Source organism: Ictidomys tridecemlineatus, chromosome 9 (assembly GCF_052094955.1).
Source record: "Ictidomys tridecemlineatus isolate mIctTri1 chromosome 9, mIctTri1.hap1, whole genome shotgun sequence".
Taxonomy (NCBI): domain Eukaryota; kingdom Metazoa; phylum Chordata; class Mammalia; order Rodentia; family Sciuridae; genus Ictidomys; species Ictidomys tridecemlineatus.
This window is the reverse complement of record NC_135485.1, coordinates 68,557,491-68,578,369: the sequence shown is the minus strand read 5'-3', so window position 1 is coordinate 68,578,369 and position 20,879 is coordinate 68,557,491. Positions and strand designations below refer to the sequence as shown.

General features: G+C 35.5%; 1 pseudogene; it reads right to left on the bottom strand.

Moving 5' to 3' along the window:
• Window positions 1-1,546: 1,546 nt before the first annotated feature.
• Window positions 1,547-2,332, bottom strand: LOC101957597 (ribulose-phosphate 3-epimerase-like; annotated as a pseudogene).
• Between the last annotated feature and the right edge of the window lie 18,547 nt (window positions 2,333-20,879).

The following is a 20,879-nucleotide window of genomic DNA, read 5'->3' as shown; positions in this document are numbered from 1 at the left end:
GTCCACCAAAAACTAAAAAATCAATATTAAAAATTCTCTCTCTCTCTTTAAAAAAAGAACAAAATAAATTTTATCATTAGATGCAGTTGCTATGTTTGAGGAGAGCAGAAGTAATTTAAAAAGCATGAAGAAGGTTTCTGTTGTTTTGAAAATAATTTATATTTTAAAGGTGATAAAAAATCCATAAAATTTACCATTTTAATACAATATGGAAGTGTTAACTATATACACACTTTTGTGCAACACAACTTTTTCATCTTGCCAAACTGACTCTATACCCATGGAACAGCAGCTCCACTTTCCCCTCTAATTCCATCCCCTGGAAACCACTTTCTCCTCTTTTTTATGAGTTTGACCACATTAGACAGCTCACATAAATAGAATGATACATTATTTATCTTTTTTGCCTGACTTATTTCACTTGCCAAATGTCCCCAAGCTTCATCCATGTATAACAAGACTTCCTTCATTTTTAAGACTGATTACTTTCTATTGTATGTATATATCACTTTTCTCATTATTTCATCTGTTAATTTGGCTATTTGAATAATGCTGCAATGAACATAAATGCAGATAGCTCTTTAAGATTTTTCTTTCAGTTCTGTGGATAAATACCCAGATATAGCATTGCAAGATCGTATAAGAGCACTCTCTCTCCCCTCTCGCTCGCTCACTCTCTCAGAAACTCCAAGCTATTTCCCATGATAGCTGCATACAGTGCATAAGAGTTCCAATTTATCCAAATTGCCACTAGCACTTGTTACTTTTGGTGTTTTTAAATTTGTTTCTTTGTTTGTTTTAGATAATGGTCATCCTAATGAGTGTGAAAGGATATCTCATAGTAATTTGTCTTTCTTTCTTTCTTTTTAACTTCCAAACAAAGGCTTTACTTTTCTTTTCTACACAGAGCTAACATAACAACATTATTTGATGTCCTTCATTTTTAAGAATGATGGATCAGATTAGGAAAACCAAGAGTAGGAAAGCATCACCAAATAAATTGCTTTGGCATAGAAGGCACCTTGATATCATCTGTGCTTTTATTTTAGAACCACTCACTTCCTAGGGCATAGTTTTTATAGTTTGTAATAAGTAAAGTATAAGGTGATAAAATGTAAAATAAATGTTTCAGATACAAGTTTATGATATGCCCTCCCACCCAAGCTTGTATTTTTAGTTCCACTCTACTCATATTATCAAGCATATAAACAAATCACAAATGATATGAAATAGAAAAAAATATGACTTCCTTTGCTTTTGGAAAACAGATGGGAAATAATAGAGCATTATTTTTAAAAACACAGAGAAAAAAATTAATAGCAATATCTATCTTATGCATTATGATACATTTCTTTTTGTAACTTTAGTACAGCCCATATTTTTACTTTTTATAAAAATCAATTGTCTTAGTAAAAACAGAGGTTTTCACCACATTGAACTTTCAATTGCATTACAAAAAATAAAGTAGTTGTACACCTAATTTCTAACCTCTTAGAACTTTCTGCATAATATATTTCATCATTGGAAAGAAAAATTACTCAGAAAATCAGTACTGTCTCAAATGAGATTTGGTTTGGCAGTCAATAGTCGTGTTTCCCAGTAAAAAGTTTTCATGATCAGAAACACTGGGTTCCTTGTAATTCCATTGATTAAGAGACCTTTTCTGAGCAGCTTCTGAGCAAATATTTCTTAATACAATGGTCACTGATCTGAAGTCTTTGCTCCTCATAATGACACTGCCAGACAGCACCATGTTAGCTCCTGCCTCTGCATATTTATGGACAGTATCAGGACCTACTTCACTCTCAACAACTATGTCCAGAGAGAAGAACTGGGTCCTTAAACGATGAAACTTTGGTATCAGATCTTCCTTGAATTTCTGCCCTCCACACCCAGGTTCCACTGTCACAATGAAGGCCATGCCTATTTGATTAGCCTATGGTGCCAAATACTAAACTGCAGTTACTGGTTTGATGATAAGGCCAACCTTCACCCCATTTTCCCAGATGTCTTCAATCAAAGCTCCTGTGTTCTAGGTAACCTCTAGATGCAAGTATATGAATGGCTCCTGCAACAGCCACTGACTTTATCTAATTATCTTGCCTGGACACCGTCATGTACACGTCAAAGAAGGATTCTGGCCTAGTTGCTTTCAGAGGCTTTCTACTACAGGGTGACTAAAGGTGATGCTGGGAACAAAATGCCCATATATTATAGTCAGGTTTAGATAACTGCCCCAGAGTCTAGTCTCTAGCATTCAGAGGCACTTGTCCACTAAATTGGCCAGGTCACTGCTGAGAATGGACTGGCCAGCCTTGCAGCTCGAGGCCATGGTGCTGGCTCTCTTGAGATGTTACACCATGCATCCCCACCAAGACTTTTCTCAGTTGGGTGCACGGTCTTGGCCCCTGTCTTTCATTTTTTTTAATGATCAGTGATATTGAGCATCTTTTCATATGCTTTTTTGGCCATTTGTTTAACTCAAGTATTTTGCCAATTTTTTAATGAGGTGGGTTTTTTGGGTTTTTTTTGTTTTGTTTTTTGTGTTTTGGGTTATAGTAGTTGTTGTTGCCGCTGGGTTGTAGGAGTTCTTTGTATATTCTGGATGTTAATCATTTCTCATGTACATGTTTTTTAACTATTTTCTCTCATTCTGTAGGTTGTTTCTTCACTATGTTTATTGTTTCCTTTGCCGTGCTAAAGCTTTTTATTTTGATGTAGTCCCTTTTGTCTATTTAAGCTTTTGTTGTTTGTGTTTTAGGTGTTGTATCCAAGACATCATGGCCAAATCCAGTTTTTCCCTATTTTTTTAACTTTGCTAAATTTATTTTAATAGATTTTTTGAGGACTCTTAAAGATTTCCTAGAAATAATATTATATCATCTGCAAACAGAGATAATTTAGATTCCTTCTTCCTAGTTTGGATGGCTTTTATTTCTTTTTCTTTCTTAATTGCTCTGGCTTAGACTTCTGATACTTTGTTCAATAAGAGTAGCAATAGTGATCATCCTTGCCCTATTCCTGGTTGTTTTACTCAACTTCTTCACTGCTGTGACCAAAAGACCTGAAAAGAATAATTAGAAAACAAGTTTATTTAGAGGTTCATGGTTTCTGAGATCTCAGTCCATAGATGGCTGAATCCATTCTTTTGGAACCAAGGGGAGGCAGAACATCATGGCAGAAGAGAGTGACAAAGGAAGGAAAGCAGCTGGAAACACAGCACCAGGAAGGAGAGAGAGAGAGAGAGAGAGAGAGAGAGAGAGAGAGAGAGAGAGAGAGAGAGAGAGCGCTCTTTTCAACAAGAATAAAATATAAACCCCAAAGACCTGTCCCCATGACCCACCTCCTCCAACCACACCCTACCTTCCGAGAGTTACCATCCAGGTACTTGCTATCAGTTGATTAATATAGTGATTAGGTTAAGGTTCTCATAACCCAATCATTTCACCTTTGAACCCTTTTGAATTTATTCACATGAGCTTTTGGGGGATATCTCATATGTAAACGATAACACTGACCACAAAGGAAAAGCTTTCAGTTTTGTGTTAGTTGTAGGCTTTTCATAGAAGATCTTTTTTATGCTAAAGGAATTTTTTTTCTATTCCTGGTTTGCTGAGTACTTTTTATCAAAAAGAGTATTGAATTTTGTCAGTCTTTAAGAAGATTGGCTGTTTTCTGCCTCTTCGATATTTTTCAGGAGTTTAAGAAGCATTGATTGTAATCTTTCTTAAAGTATTTGGTAGAATTTGCCAAAGAACACATCTGGGCCTTCACTTTTTTTTTTCTCAAGAGATCTTTGATTTCTGATTCAATATCCTTACTGTTTACAGGTCTGTTTATTTATTTTTTTTTATTTCTTCATGACTCATTCGTGATAAATTGCATGTTTCTAATAAGTTATCCATTTTTTTTTACAGTTGGGCTTAGAAAGTGATACCCCCAAATCTGCCTTTGACACACAGAAAGGCCTATAAGCTGCCTCAGATTTCTAATCCTTTTGACCTTTCCTTGTTTCTCTCCCTCCAGTGCAAGGAGAGACTTTCTGCAAAGTTTCCTTATCTATCTGACTAGATCTGCCAAAAGAGGAACACAATTGCCTTCAGTCTTCATATTGAAATTCATTAGTGAAAGGAGATCAATCTCATTTCACAGGAAGGAAGACTGAAAGTCAAACATCACATTTAGAGTCTAGAATAACTTTGCCTTAGGCTTTTGTCTGTTCTTCTAGACGTGTTAATTTAAAATAATTTCCTTAAAAATAATTTACCATCACTCTAAAATTGCCTATACCTTCACTTCTATCTCTGGTCAGAAGAGGGTATTTACAATTATTTTTACCTTTCTTTGAGCATTATACTTTGTGCATGGTTTCTGTTTTTTCAATATGTTAATAAATTTGCTATGTTCATTTTCTTTTTAATCTGTATATTTTTCATTTAATAGCTTTAAATAAAAATAGCTTTTGATTTAATATTTTTTATTTAATAGTTTTATTTAATAGCTTTAAATTATCCTACCTTCAGAGGGACAGAGTGAACTTGCCTACACTAGTTTGTTGATATATAATAATTCATTGTAGTCTTTTATAAGCCTTTCTGTTTCTGTTGCATCACTTATAGAGGTTTTTCTTTATTTCTGGTGTTTGTTATTTTAGGCTTCTCTCTTTTGTTCTTGGTCTGTGCTGTTGTTTAGATAAGGAATATCCTCCAAATTTCCAAGTACTAAAAGCTTGGTCCCCAGTCCCTGGCTCTATAGGGAGGTGGTGGACCCTATAAGGCATGGGGCCTAGTGAAAGATTTTTAGGTCACTGGGACATGCTTTTGAAAGGGATTGTGGCATCCTAGCTTCTTCCTTCTCTCTCTCTCTCTCTCTCTCTCTCTCTCTCTCTCTCTCTCTCTCTCTCTCTCTCTCTTCACTTCCCAACCATGAGGTCAGTGGTTTTGCTCTGCCATGTGCTTCCTGCTGTGATATGCATCTTTTGGCCCAAAAGAAATGGTTCTAATTTGTCATGGATGGAAATCTCCAAAACTGTAAACTAAAATAAACTTTTCTTTTTATAAGTTGATTATCTCAGATATTTGTTACAATAGTGAAAAACTGACTAATACAATTAGCTAAGTGTCAATTTTCCTGCTCTTTTCAAAACACAAAATCTTATTTTTGTAATATTTTTTGGCTAAGGTTGTAGTTGTATGAGAAATTATTTTGTGATGATTCATTTTGTGATACATTTATGTTTCACTCATTCCTTTAGATGTAGGGACACAATAAAAAATAATTTTAAAAAGCAATTCCCCTCTGCCTATCCCATTACATGGTATTTCTTTTCTCACTACCATGCAGTATCTGTTTCTTGAATAATTCCATATTTCCTTTTCCCTCTCTCTTATTCTTTCTGTATATCCTCTCTTTCAGAGCCTTAGCAATACAGTTTCTATGACCAAACTTGAACAGCCTAATTAATTTAGTCAAGGCATTCAAGAGGCCAGTGCTCTCCATGTAATCATATATATGACAGTATTTCCTGACATACACAGATCATTTTCTTTTATTCTTGAGCACTGTTTACTTATTATCACAACTACATATAAACAAATGTACTCCTAATAACCTTGGACATCTCATAAAGAGTTTGTAATTAAAATTATCATACTTTTATTTTATTTTTCTAATTTATCATAGACTATCAATCAAATTATCAGGACAGTAGACTGATTTTTGATTAAGTATTTTTTCTGTGCAGCAGTGCGATGATTTTTCTGTAGAGTCACATGCTGCATGAGGCTGTTTGGGGTAATAAGACCACATACACAATGTGCCGCAGTCTGGCTGCAGCAAAATAACCCAGGAGGGTGACGAACAACTTGTGTACATTGATACAGCAGGAGTAGGAGCCGTTTATTGTAGGACAACAGAGGTATTTATACATTCCACACAGCTTATCTTAATTAGCATAAACTAGATACATCAGTCAACCAATAAGAAATCTCCACACTTAATGGCTCGCTGGCTTTACTTCACAAAGCACTCCCTCTGGCATTTTGCCAGGCGCCATCCTGACTTGTTTACAGACTCTAACAACAATGGTGGCCTCATGAGATAATTATAAAGCTGAAAAATCGCTATCATCTCATCCTGTTGAAGCTCAGTGTGTTACTTAAATATTTGTGGTGATGCTGGTGTAAACACACCTACTGTACCACCAATCACATGTAAGCATAGCATATACAATTGCATACAATAAATAATATTTGATAATACATGATTATATTACTAGTTATATTTTACTATGCTATGCATTTTTATCACTTTAGAGTATATTCCTCCACTTAAAAAAATGAAACTTATTATAAAACAGTATGTTGTAGTACACTAGCAGCTGCCTCATACATCACACTTACTGTGCCTATTTATTGCATCATTTTTTCTTGTGCTTGATTAATTTTCTGTTGTTTTGTTTTTCATGGCCCTAACAGCAATAACATGTTAATATATATGTACATATATATAGAGAGATAGATAGATAGATAGATACCACACACACACACACACACACACACACACACACACACACACTACATAGCATAGTAGGCTACACCATTCAAGTTTGTGTATGTATATTTTATGATTGTACTATGACACCTAATAGTGCATTTTTCAGAATATATTGCAGAAATTAAGCAACTCAGGACTGTAATTTATGGAGCTCCTTTTCTTTGTCATCAAAGTGTTATTACATTTATCAGACTGAGAAGTCATATCTGAAAATTAGTTACAATGAAACTCTAGTTGTATAACAAAATAGAGAACAATTTTAACAATCACTCTGTGCTTCATTCCTTTTAAGAGTAAAACTGTTTCTCCCAGAATATCATTTATAAGGTGAATGAGTAGAAATCGATTATTTCTTATTAGCATCAGAAATTGAGAATAGATACCATGGATACTCAAAAAAATGCTATAAAGATTGGATTTCATGACAACAAACTAATCACTGGCTGAAATGTTGTAGTATGGAAGCAAAAAGGCAACTCAGGCATGTGCCTATAATCCTGGCTACTCAGAAAGCAGGATGATCATTAAGTTCAAGACTTAGTGACCCTGTCTCAAAATAAAAAAATAAAAAGGACTGGGGAGGTAGTTCAGGGGTAGAGTACCCCTGGGTTCTATTCCCAGTAACCCCCCCCGCAAAAAAAGGCAATGTTAACTTCCCTCTAGTTTCATAAATGGATTTAGCTAGCTAAGAGGAGAGCAGAAACTTGAAGAATTTTTATTCTTATTCTCAGGGCCTTCTATTAATTTTTATTCTATTCTCAGGGCATCTCCTGGGCTTGCCATTAATCAACACTGTTCATGTCCAGAATGAGTTTTCCTTTGCAGAATATCAATGAGACCAGCAGAGTTAAATGGATAGCAAGGATGGATTCTTTTCATTACTGGTAAGCAATCTCAGTAATCCTCATGTGGCAGTTATTGTGAATAAATTCCTACCCCAAATGTCTTAATAGATTTTGAGATTCAGATTTATAAATTATTGGGCATATTAGTTTTTGTATTCCAGATCCCCGTTATATTGGATTCTACTAACTCATCGATTCATGGCTTTAAATAATTAATGATATTTTTAGAGTTTTCTGAAGGCTTTTCATATCATGCTCACTTCCTTGCTGGAATATATGCCCCTGGAGGGTGGGAATCTTTTTGCATTTGTTCACTGATGCATACATCCTCTCTGGAACAGCTCCTGGCTCAGGGTAGCTATTTGGAAAATATGTTGATGAATAAATAAATAAAAGGGGTATCTATAGACTGAAAGTCAGTTTCTCATTTTGTTGAAGCTCTGTGTGGCAACAAGTTCAGTAGGGATTGCTGGGAAATGAACAAGGCTTTTTGATTCAAGATGCTGAGGGATATACAGACATTTCTATTTGAATTTATTTGTCAAATTGGTTGTGACACCAACATGAAAATTAACTGTTCCTGGGGCTGGGGAGGTGGCTCAAGCGGTAGCGCGCTCACCTGGCATGCGTGCGGCCTGGGTTCGATCCTCAGCACCACAAACAAACAAAGATGTTGTGTCCGCCGAAAACTAAAAAATAAATATTAAAAAAAAAAGAAAATTAACTGTTCCTGTAAAATCTGGTCCCAAGTTTTTGCTGTGAATCTCTCAGATGTATGGCTTCTTTATTAGTGATAATAAATGTTATTTATTATGTGCTTTCTTTGTGCTTATAATTATTTTAAGTAGTTTATTGCAATATTTCATTTATTATCCATAATAATCCTATATGGAAGGTTATTGCTTCTGTTTTACAGATGAGAAAACTAAGGTTTAGAAAAGCCCCCAATATTTAACCCAAGTTACATAGCTATGAAGCGGCAATTCCCCCAATTCTCCAGCCTTAACTTGTCCTAGGCATGAAAGGAGGATGATGTAAAGAGACATAGAGGGAAGATGGCCATCTTCAGGTCAAGGAGAGAGGTCTGGAATAATCCTTACCTCACTACCTTCTGAAGGAACCAATCCTGACAACAACTTGATTTTGAGTTTCCAGTCTCCATAATTATGAGAGAATAAATTCCCAAAGTGTAAATCACGCAGTTTGCAATATTTTGCTACAGAAGTCCTAGAAAACGAATAGAAAAGTGAATTCTGTATGGAAAACACTAGAAAGGGGACTGGTGTGTTTTCAGCTGCAGATGAAGAGTATAAGGCCAAAAAGTGGCTTAAATATTTGAACTGGAGATAAGTAGCCCCAGGGTTATTTTAGTGTCTATGTGATCATGAAGGACCCCAACTATTTTATTGCTTTTCTTTACCATCTTCAATGTGACAGCATTGTCTCTCATCAAGGTATAAAGTGGCAGCTGTTGCTCCAAGTATTAATCTGGCCTCACATGACAAAGTGTCTAAGAAGGAAAGGAAAGCTTTGGGCTCTTCCTGAGGCTATTTCAGCTGAGTCCCCCAATATTTCATTGGTCAGAACCAGATCACATGGTCATTGCCAATCTCAAGAAAGGTCAGAAGAGTGAGTACAGTCTGCTTTGCTACAATATTCATTTCCAAGAAATGAATTAGTGCACACACATTGGTAAATAGAGAAACGATGTCAATATAATGTGGAAGTCAGGTTGGTAATAGCAAAAGAGCAGAATATAGAAGCCTAGAAGGAAAGAATGAATTACCTTCATCAGGAAAGTAAAAGCCCTCAACTATACAGGCAGGAAAAAAATATATACCTTTTTTTAGAGAAAGTTAAAAATGAGTGAACCAGTCAGGGTTTCATTCCTAGGGCAGAACCTGCTATTCCCAAGCCTTATTTAGTTCTGAGCTTATGACAGGTTTCTCTTTCTTCTATGCCACTTCAGCAGTGGTCTCTCTGTTCCAGAACTCCAGGACACTTTCCATATTTTTTCTTTTTCTAAAGCAAGTTTTTATTGAAGTATAACATATACAGAAAAAAGCATGAACCATAAGTGAATAGTCCACATTGTTTTAACGCATTTTTATTATACCCCAAGGAGTCCCAAAGTTCTGAGCTGCCTGCTAGGATTGTCCAAATTGTAATTGGAAATACACATTAGTTTTGTCAGGGATCTTGCTAAAAGTTGCTCAGGTTTGAATCTTCTACTTTTAACTCATTTTTCCTATGAACTCTGTTATTTGTGAGGCCTGATTTTGCAGAAACAATGATTTACAGTAATGGTCTTATAGCAGAAACAAATGAATCTCACATTGTAAGCCTCTGTCACAGGAACAGGTATCTGTCAACTGGAAGAAGAGGGAGGCAGTAGCTTATTGGGAAGGAAACAGTAGTGTCTACAGTACACACAGACATCATTAATTTTGCTGTCACAAGTTCAGTGTTTGACATGATGAGAATGGTTTAGAAAGAGCAAAATTTGCTACAAATATGGAAACTGATAATAAATTTTAATTGGTAGATTGTCTTTCAAGTACTATCTCTACTATGACTCACAGATTTGTGTGAAAATTTTCAGAAAGATTTGTGGCTTCTTTTTGGTACCACATGAGTGTGGGAAAGGGAAATGAAAGGCTGTTCAACCAGGCTGGCAAAGCATTTTTGTCTATAGACAGTAGATCCATGAGTAGCCCTAGATGACAGAAACTGCTTAGAAATCTCAAGATGAGTATTCTTTAGCCAATGGTTAGGCATTGCTGCGGAATTGCTAGAGTGGGGGATAACTGCTCATACCCAGACAGGCCACAAACTTCCAGAAGTAGCTCTCTTTGCAGGAACTAGAGCATATTAGCAAATAGGGCCAGCCTGGGAAACATGAGTCACACATACATCAGAACCTGAACTGTTGGACCATGAAGAAATAATTCACAGGGCATTTCTCTGCATTTAGCAGACAGAGGAGGCAAGGGAAGGATCATTCATCACTCTTTAAATAGCAAAAGACCTTTTACATTTCCCTTACTACCAGATTTTTCTTAAAGACTAGCAGTGACAGGTAATTCACTCTCTTTAGCATTTATAGGGTATAGGTAAGAGAATGAATCCTGGAGCCAAATTGTGTGGATTCAAATTCCATTTGTTCTACTCAACCCACTATCTGACCTTGTCTGAGCTATTTAACATCCTGTGCCTCAGATCTTTGATGTACTAAAGTGAGGTAATAATACAAAGCATAAGATTGTGAATACTTATGAGTGTATGTATATGTATATACATATATATATATACATATAATATGTAATAAGAGAATAACCTAGCAACATATAACTTATTGGTATTACCATTACTCTAATTAGTTTTTTAGAATGATCAAAGGTCATTGAAATCAAAGCCCATTTTCTGACCAGATAATTTTATTCCATTTCTTAGAGGTTCTAAGAGACTTAAATTGTATGTTAAAATATTTGTAGGAAACATTTGTTGCTTTTGACTCTCTATCCATTTATTCTTCTGGAAACTATTCAGCAATTTCTCTCTGAGGAACTACATACATCCCGCTCTTTGAACAAGTGCTTCAAATGCTTCAAGTAGAATTACCATCACCTTCAACCTCAGGGGTAAGCATGTGATTCTGTGTTGGCCAATCAGTACATTCCCCCAACCATGCACATGATTGGTTCAGATTTGGGCAGAAAGTATTATCAGGGCCAGTGGGAGATAGGTGGTTTTCCAGGTGTACTGAGAAAAGCACAGAGGGTATCTTTGTAGGATTTGAAATGGAGGCAGGAAGAAACAATTCTGAAGCTGCCAGCAGTCATTTGACAGCATATGGTGCTTCAGAAAAAAAGCAGTGGCATAAATTTTTATTTGCTTTGGCCACTTAGCACTTTGGAGCAACTCTAGAATGTAGAAGAATTTCTGAACTTATGAGGCCACCTCTGTGTTTAAATACTTTATTTGTAAAAGACCTCCATGGGCTTTCTTGCCCTGGGCTGACTGTTTTCTAAGATCTGTTAATCAGACTTTCTCGTCAGACTTTTAATCGGAAGCCAAAGAAATAAAGAAGAACAAATGTATTCCTGGAAGGTGGTAACAGCAGCAGCTCAATCATTTTTCTAGATTCCCCAATAGCAATGGATTCAGAAGGAGCATCCAGATTCAGAAGGAGCATCCAGTACCTGGGACTTTTGTATCCAGTTATGCTGATGATTGTATCTGTGGTATGCTGGTTCTTTTTTTTTTTTTTTGAGAGAGAGAGAGAGAATTTTTTTAATATTATTTTTTAGTTTTCGGTGGACATAACATCTTTATTTTATTTTTATGTGGTGATGAGGATCGAACCCAGCGCCCCGTGCATGCCAGGCCAGCGCGCTACCGCTTGAGCCACATCCCCAGCCCCAAGTATGCTGCTTCTTAACATGATTTTCAGTGTGTTGGTTCCAAGGCCCCAAAGTAGTTTCTCAAGCTTTTCCAAACATGGTGTAGGCTAACTAAGCTATTTCAATAAATTAATTAGCCATAGTTTGCCAAGGTCTCGGCTTGGCACCAGAATCACGAGGCACTCACAGCTTTGTAGGTTCAAACAGCAATTCTTTATTCCAGCTCTCACACCACCTCCACACAGGTCCAGGGACAATCGCGTTCTCCGTCTCCCGCACAATTCACCTACTTCACGAGGCTATCTCCAAATCCCATTTTAATCTCCCGAGAACTCAACGGGAACAAGCAGCAGGAACACCCTAATCCCAGCAATAATCTTCAACTTCCAACTTCCCCAAAACCCATTATCTTAAATTGGCAACGCCTTAAACTCAAGGAGCCCGTTACTTCCTCAAACCTGATCAGCTCTAAACCCGGATCCGCCTTGGTCCTTGAGCAAGGTCACCTTATTAAAGCATGCATGCAATGTCCCATCAAATGTCCTCTAAGCAGCATGGGGTACGCTTGGCAAGGAAATTTCGATGCGTCATTCCTACTTGGTAATGGCCCTCAGCAATAGTTGATTTCTGTTCCTTGCAATTGGGAACTCTGAGTAACATGGAATTAAAAGCTGAGAAGAGATGAATCAGGAAATGGAAAGAAAGGGCATCCTAGAGGTCATATGGATTTCTAGATCCCAGTCACAACAGGGGCCAGCCATCTCCTTAATATTTCAATTTTATGCATCAAGGAATTCTTTTTACTTACTCCTGTTTGGGTTGAATATTTTAAGCTTGCATTCAAATAATCCTTTTACAGTATCATACTCTTCTCTATTTTATGTCCCATACTTGCCTTTTTAAATTATTCTGTGATAAAAACTTAAATAAGTAATACATTTTTAAAAACATGTAATTGTGATGGAAGATATTTATTTACATAGTCCAAGACTCTATTAACAGTGTTGAGTGTCTATAGACATTTTGATGCTACTAATTCCATTCTTTCTCCTATAATTCTTCAGTTGTTTTAGCTTCCCCTTCTTTTTCAATTCAACACAGTTAATTGTGGCAAGTGAAATAAAATGTACAATTTTTCTATCTTATTCTCAAATTTCCATTGATTTATAAACAATTTAGTTACTGATTTTCACATTTGAGCATTTAAAACTCATACCATTGCATACACTTGTATAATATGTGCCTGTTTTGCATTGTAAAAACAGAAAGTACACATTCACTCAAATTGTGTCTTTCCTCCCAGTGGAAGTGTTTCTAGAGTACAGATTGTAATTTGCTGGAATGTTTGACATCTGGTTCTTTTTTTGTCATTATAATTTTTGGCACATGTATTTTACACAAATGTTGGTCAAGGGATGTTTTGAGCCCTCTCCCCCAAAAGTTGTGTTTCTCAACGTTTTTGTAACAAACAGTGTTGTGCTATATTTCAGAGCATGGTCATGTGGGTAAGTTTACTAAATGGCATGCGATTTGGATTTTCATCAAACAAGTCAACCAAGATGAAACCCAGATGAAAGTGTCAACTTATTTGAAAGGACACATCTGTGGCACTTTAAAAAAAGAAAATAAAAAGAGCGTGTTTGTATAACGTACTAACACAAACTGATACTGGACTTCTTTGTATTCATCAGGATTAAGTGTGTAGTTGATTCCTGTGATTACAAAAGGAAATATAAACATTGTAGGAAAGATGTTGGAAACTTCCAAACAGAAAAATGTATTCATTATGTTACCAACAGTCATAATTATTGTTATGTTGGAATGTTGTCTTTAAATATTTCGAGGAGACATAACTTTAATCTATGTTTTCATTTTTGAGATAATTATGTTCCAATTTTTATAATGGTTTTTAAAAATAAATTTTCCTATATATAACTGAGGTTCACAGCTTGATGGAATGGGATAAATATAAATAGCAAAATAGTTACCAGAGGAAAGCCAATTACCATACTTATCTTAGCCAAGTGATCCTGGCTAAGATTAGGAAAAGCAATTAGATCAGTGGTTTCCAAACTGATCTGTGGATCAATGTTCATTCGGGACAAAATTCTACCCAACTATGATTAAAAGAAGAAATAATTTTGTCAGTTTATCAGAAAACAATTTATTCAAATGTGTTTACTATTTCTATTTTTTTTGTGGTTCTGGGGATTGAACACTATTTCTATTTTTAGTGGACATATAGTAATTGTACATATATGGGATTTAGTGTGATATTTGAAAACATACACAAGATGTGTAATGATCAAGGTAATTGGCATATCCATCATTTCAAACATTTATCTTTCTTTGTTCTGGGAACATTTCAAGTCCTATTAGCTATTTTGAAATATACAATTAACTGTTGTCAGCTGTAGTTATCCTACTGTACCATAGAACAGTAGAGGTCACTCCTCCTCTCTACTACCCCTCTGTACCTGTTAACCATTCTCTCTCCATCTCTGAGCCCTGAATACATTTATATTTTCCTCATTATATTATAGCCTTCTACTTTACTATGGAATGAAAATGTCTTTTCATGTATGTAATGATGCTTATGGTAGTTGATAGTTCCTTTTTTTTCTATAGTCTTGTTTTTTAATGTACCAAAGTACAAAACTGGCAAATTTTAAATTGGTTACCAAAATTTGAGAAACTTTTACCAGTTCATATAATTGAAAAATTATCTGGCGATAGTGCCTTAGATGATTCTAAAATCCTAGAGTTCTAAGAGAAGATGTTGGAGAGTCAAAGGAGTAAACTTTGACTTAGAAGTTCAAAAAAATAAAAAGTAAGCATAAAGAACAAAATTTATTGTTAAGACAAAATAAGAAGTTATTTGTGCATTGAGAGAGAGAGAGAGAGAGAGAGAGAGAAAGAGAAATGTTTAGGATTAGTAATCCATCTGGTATTTTGTAAAAATAACAGAGGCAACTTGACTATATATTTACAATATGCAACTTCCTGTTCTGCAGTGAGCCTTCAGCCTCAATTCCTGGTAGAAGTTAACATTTAACATGACCTTGTTTGGGACTTCTAATTCTTCTCATGGTTAGATAAAAGAGATTATGTATTTAAACCAGCTTCAATAGTCTCATTTTTAATTTTTAATCTGAAGGAGCCAGGAGTCAGAAAGAGAAGGAGAGAAAGGATGTTTCCTTTCTTTATTCGGTTTAAGCAGCTTTATATCCTTTTATCTGAACAGCACAGAAAGCTCAGGAAATCTTGGTTACCTGTGTAGCTGTTCTGAAAGTCTACCTTGCAGTTTATTAATTAGCAAAATTAATTAATAGCACTTTGATAGATAATTCTTCAGTGAGTTTGTTGGTTCAAGTGTCACTTCAGTGACTCATTTGCAGGCAAACAATGGGATGAGCTTAAAGTGTTGCACACTCAGGACTCAAATCAGGGTTAGGGTGGCTGCATCTGGATAGATAGGTCACTCAGATGCCATAACCCTTATGGTTTATCAACATCTAGGGAGATTTCAGATTAATTCACTTAGATATATTTACATTTCATAAAGAGAAACATTAAGAGCTTTTCCTCCTTATTATACATTATATAATATACTTATTTAGGTAGAATTTAAGATATTTTTCACAAACTAAAATATGTCTGCTTTTATCTGCAATGTTGTATTTGGGGGTCTTCCGAATATCTCCCTCTAATTACATTTGCACTGAATTCTTCGCCTTGGTTGATGTGATTCACTGCTGTAAGAAAAGCATAGTTAATCATTATAGAACTAGACATTTACTGATAAAATATAGGTGATTTTCATTTAAAAATTCCAAATTTCATTTCTCATTCATTAGGAATATCTCATCTTCTTATATAACTTCTGTTTTTTGCATTTGTGTAACATAGGTTTTGATTTTCTGGTTTCTCTCTTTTTAAATATGGAGAAAAGAAGATGGGCACTTTGTTCTTTCTGGCTCTTCACATCCTTCCTCTCTCTAGGGTCATTTATACTGTTGCTCATAGCATTAGAGGTATAGTTGGCTTCAGGGCATAAATGCATTGCTTCTCAGCAATAGAAATGACTTTTCTCAGAACTGGTTCAGAGAACTAATTGCTCTGGCTCAATGATGTCTTTGTTTGAGTCTTGCTTTTTTAATGTTTACCTTGGTGACTTTTCCATTAAGTCTGATGAAGCTGCAAGGCACCTTTTTCCAAGGACACATTCATAAAGGTAAACAAATTTGGCTAGAGGGCACCCAGGGAGAAGTGATATCAGAGTCACAAGCCTGAGCTCCAGCTGCCTGCCGAGTCTTTGGGAGGCCAATCCCAAGAATGGATCAATTTTGTGAGTGTTTAAGAGAATGAAGAAATATCGGAAGACTTCCAGAACCTGACCTCAGATATATTTTCAATCTGCTTTGCTTATGGCAAGAGGTGTTTAAAAAATAGGCAAGACAAGTGGTGAAGCAATCAGCTGTAAATAGTAGCACCTCTGTTTGTTCAGAGACAGTGTGTTCTGTCAAGAACTGTGGATATTTGGGTCCTTGTAAAGAAATTTGCCTCATTTCACTCTGATTTGCAAGTACAGATGAGAAAAGGAAAGAAAAAAAGTACCCAGGAGAATGTAGCACATCATGCTGATATTAGTGTTCTATTTCATTTTGGTTTTGTTCTGGTTACAGGATGGAAAATTTCCACTTTGCTTAGATTCTGTCCTGTTGCAGGGCTATACCACAAACTCTGCCAACATCTATTCATTTATGAAGCACCTGCCAAGGGCCAGAAACTGAGGCAGGAGCATCATAACCATGAAAGAAACACATTCCTGTCCATACCCCAGGAGAAGAGAAAGACAAGAGAACTGAGAGTTATAAATTGCAAGCCCATGTGACAAGTGCCACATAGAGAGTGAGATGGAAAGACAGATGGAGACTTAGGTACTGATTCATCCTAGCTTGCCTGGCAATTTTCTAGTTTTCACACTGAAAGTCTAGTGCCCTAGGACCTCCTTCAGTCGAGGTAAAATCCATACAGTTGTTTGCCTTACTGAGGTGCCCAATAGAGGCAGTCATGGGAGGAAGGGAAAAAATAGTGTGGAAAGAAATTTTCAGGGGGAAGAGTAGGTTTAGATTGCACAGGAAAGACTGAGGCAGAAAAAGGCAGGTGTGATAGGCCAAATAGGGATCCCCAAAGACCTCCTGATCCCAATCATTCAGACCTTTTACAGCAAAAGGGATTTTGCAGATGCAATCAAAGATCTTGAGATAGAGTATCAGATAATTATCTGAGTGCATTCTAAATGTAATCAGAAGTGTCCTTGTAGAAGGTAGACTTGGAGATTTGATGACAGAAGGGGAGATGTGAGAATGGCCAAGATGAGGTCACTAAAAGTGTGGACTTGTCTTCACATATAGCCTTTTATATGCCAGTAAGTGGAGTCCATTTCTTGAACATCAATATTCAGTGTGTTACTTGTGGTTCAGCTCAAAACCCCAGAGGAGCTGAACCATTTGGTTTCTGCATCATTTACAGTGGACCTCTCCAGTCTGCCCTCATGGCTCCATTTGTGTGGCTCTGATGCTCAGAAGTCTTCCATGGCCTTAACAGGATCCTGGGCATGCCATCCCAGTATATAGAACTTGGGCATGTTAATCCTCTTGAATTAAAAGCACTTAAGAAGCAGTAGATGCAGGAAGGGTTCTCTGCCCTCTCCCTTTCTAATTAAAAGCAGGTCACAAAATTTCCCATGAGAACTGTGCCCTGGCTGTACCAGGAAGAGAAGAACATTCTGATACCTGGAGGCTGAAGTCAATGCTGAAATGGAACTATGCTAACAAACCTAAAAAAATATCCTTATCTTCAATTAATTTACCATATGTTTCCTAGTCACTTTCTCATAATTTACTGCCCCTAAAAGATTAAACTCCTTCTCCTTTGTCCTGTTATTTCTCCATGAATTGGTGTTCTTTTATTAAAAAATATATAATTCTCATTGTATACATGTATCAAAGGTCACACTCTACCCCATAAATATGCACAATTATTATGTCAATTTTTAAAATTATATAAACTTCCAGTCCTAACCAATTCAGGTTTTCATTTTTCTTAAAAAGGTTCCCATGTGCATGCAAAAATGTTCAACAAAATGTATATGCTTTTTTCCTATTAATCTGTCTTTTGTCAGTTTAATTCTTAGACCCAGCCAGAAATGTGAGATGTAGAAAAAACATTTTCTTCCCAGCCACTTCTCCTTGTGACTTTTCCCATCAGATACAACCTGCCTTTCAGCCAGGTCTCCAGTATCTTTCCCCTATGTAGCAGGAGATACCAATGATTAAAATTAAGTTATTTTGAGAAGCTAACATCAATTACAAATAAAAAGAATAATTATAAGATTTAAAAATATATATTTTATCTTTAGAATATTACAATATTTACACATAAAAATCTATTAATTGTTTACATTGACTTCCATATATATAATTCTGACCTTGCCTGAGTGGGGACATGGTGAGGCAGTTACATGTTAATACTAAATACCAGTTGTACATTAATCCATTTCTTATTTGATAGCTTTGAAGACACAGTTGTAAACAATTTTTGTATGTGTGAGTGTATGCTGGTGTGTTTTGAAGATATTTTAATTGATAACAAACTCTTCTTTTGAAGAAAGTACTTTTTTGTCTTTGTTTTCTTTATTTCATTATAGGTGGAGATTTTGATGCATAATTACTTATGAAAACTTAAATGCAGTCATTGTTACACTCTGGTCCTTGAACTAACCATTCTTGAAACAGAAGTTCACTTTATCTATAGTCATTTACTTTGTCATCTTGAGGACTATCTGTGAATAAAACCCATTTACTTTGTCATCTTGAGGATTATCTGTGAATAAAACCTTTCAAAATGAGTGCATATTGGTTGAATTCAAGATTTTAATGCTCCTCATCATTAAGTATATCTTAAGCTTGAAAGATTGGACTTCAGTTTTAAAATTTGTTATAGTATTAAATCACAAAAATAGTATTTCCATACTTAAAAATAGCATGGAATACCTAAAATAAGTATTTTGATGACAATTATCCCATTTTTGACTATTGGAAATAGAGCACACTTCTATTTCAAGTTTCTACTTCATTCTTCCTTTTCCCAACTGGAATCAAATCTGTTCCCCAACTGTTCTCTGAAAGTATCCTGTGTTACAGATTTTGAATATTTACCTTATTTTTTCTTTTAGGGAGAAAAACTTCTTATCAGCAGGACCACATATTATGTACAATTTGGTGTCCTCCCACTGCTTAGTATGGAATCTGCACATAACTGCACTTACAAACACTTGTTGAGCTCAGCTATCCACTATTTTTCTTCCTCATAGCAGAGCTGACTTCACATTTCCCAATGCCTTCTTTATGTGCTTTTCTTATGGTATCTATGTGCTGAAGTCACTTGGATATAAAAGCATACAGAACACCTTTGATCATGATAAGAATAAAAATTTAGTTCAGTGACATACCAAGTAGATGAATTTTCCACTGTTGTCAGATTCTTTTCAAAGTAATGGAAATTATTACTCATTAAAAAAATGACTCAATGATTCTTCTTTATTTTTTCCAGGGTGCTTCCTCATGAAAAACGAAGGAAAAACTACAGTTATAGAAAAGATAATCCACAGCTTCCCCTAACTTGTAGATTGACTTTATTTTTAAATGTTTTTGGTACATTATAATTATACATTAGAATAGTATTTATTATGACATATTTGTAAATGCACATGATTTGATCAATTTCTTTCTTCAGTTACTTCCTTTTTCCCTCTAATCCCCTTCCTCTTCTAGCTGGTACTCCTTCTATTTTTTAATTGGCACATTATAATTACACATAATACTGAGATTCACTGTGATAAAGTCATACAGGCACCTAGTAAAATTTGGTCGATTTTATTCTCTAGTACCTTCCCTTTTCCATCCCTCCTTTCTCTCCCTCAATCCCCTTCCTGTACTGTCCTGGTATAGTCTGACTTTAATATTTGCTGTTAAAAAATCATTTACAAAAGTCAGAGTGAAGAGCTTCAGAAGTAATTATTTTATACAATAGTCAATAAAGAATGTATCATTCTGCTTGGGGGCTGTCACCAGTTGGATTGTTGGTTGAGGTCCTAATCCCTAGTACTGCAGAACATGACCTTCTTTAAAAAGGTAATCAACTCAAAAGTCCCTCATTGGGAAAGGTCTAACTATTGTCCTTACAAAAAAGGCAATTTTGTACACCGAGACCAACACATGGAGAAGAAAGGTGGCCACACAAAGTTGGAGGATTGGAATAATGTGTCTCTCAGCCAATTGGCAGCAAAGATTCCCATTCACCAGAATGTAGGAAAAAGAAAGGAAAGGTCCTTCCCCTACAGTTTCAAAGGAAGCACGGCCCCCCAAACACTTTGATTTTGAACTTTTAGCTTCCAGTTACTAGACAAAAATTCTGTTGTTCTTTTTTCATCCAGTTGATGGCAGTTCCAGTAAACTAAATATTTTACAATAATATTATATGTGTTATATATTAAGAGTTTAAACTTTTTTAAAAATGGTAAATTTTAAAATATTTCTGTTAAGGACAAGTAAAGGATCACTTTAGAGGTGCCTAACATTATCAAAATAACAGCAAACTAAATATTTTACAATAATATTATATGTGTTATATATTAAAGAGTTCAAACTGTTTTTTAAAAATGGCAAATTTTTAAATATTTCTGTTAAGGACAAGAAAAGAATCACTTTAGGAGTGCTTGTCATTACCAAATTATACCTAAAAATTTTTTAGATGTGATTGCAGATATTGTATGCCATCTCAGATAAGAAACAGGTTATTGATAATGTTAAGTATAAAGATTGACAGTCTTTGTAATTACTTAAATGAAGATTACTTATAATCATTTGTGTGAAAAATACATTTTGCTGTACTTCTACTTCACTTTATGTTCTAACTTGAAACTAGCTATTTGTCTTCCATGCAATATCAAAGGTGTGAAGAGGTCAAAGACCAAATCTGATTTGTTTCTGGCTGTATCCCAATGCTAACA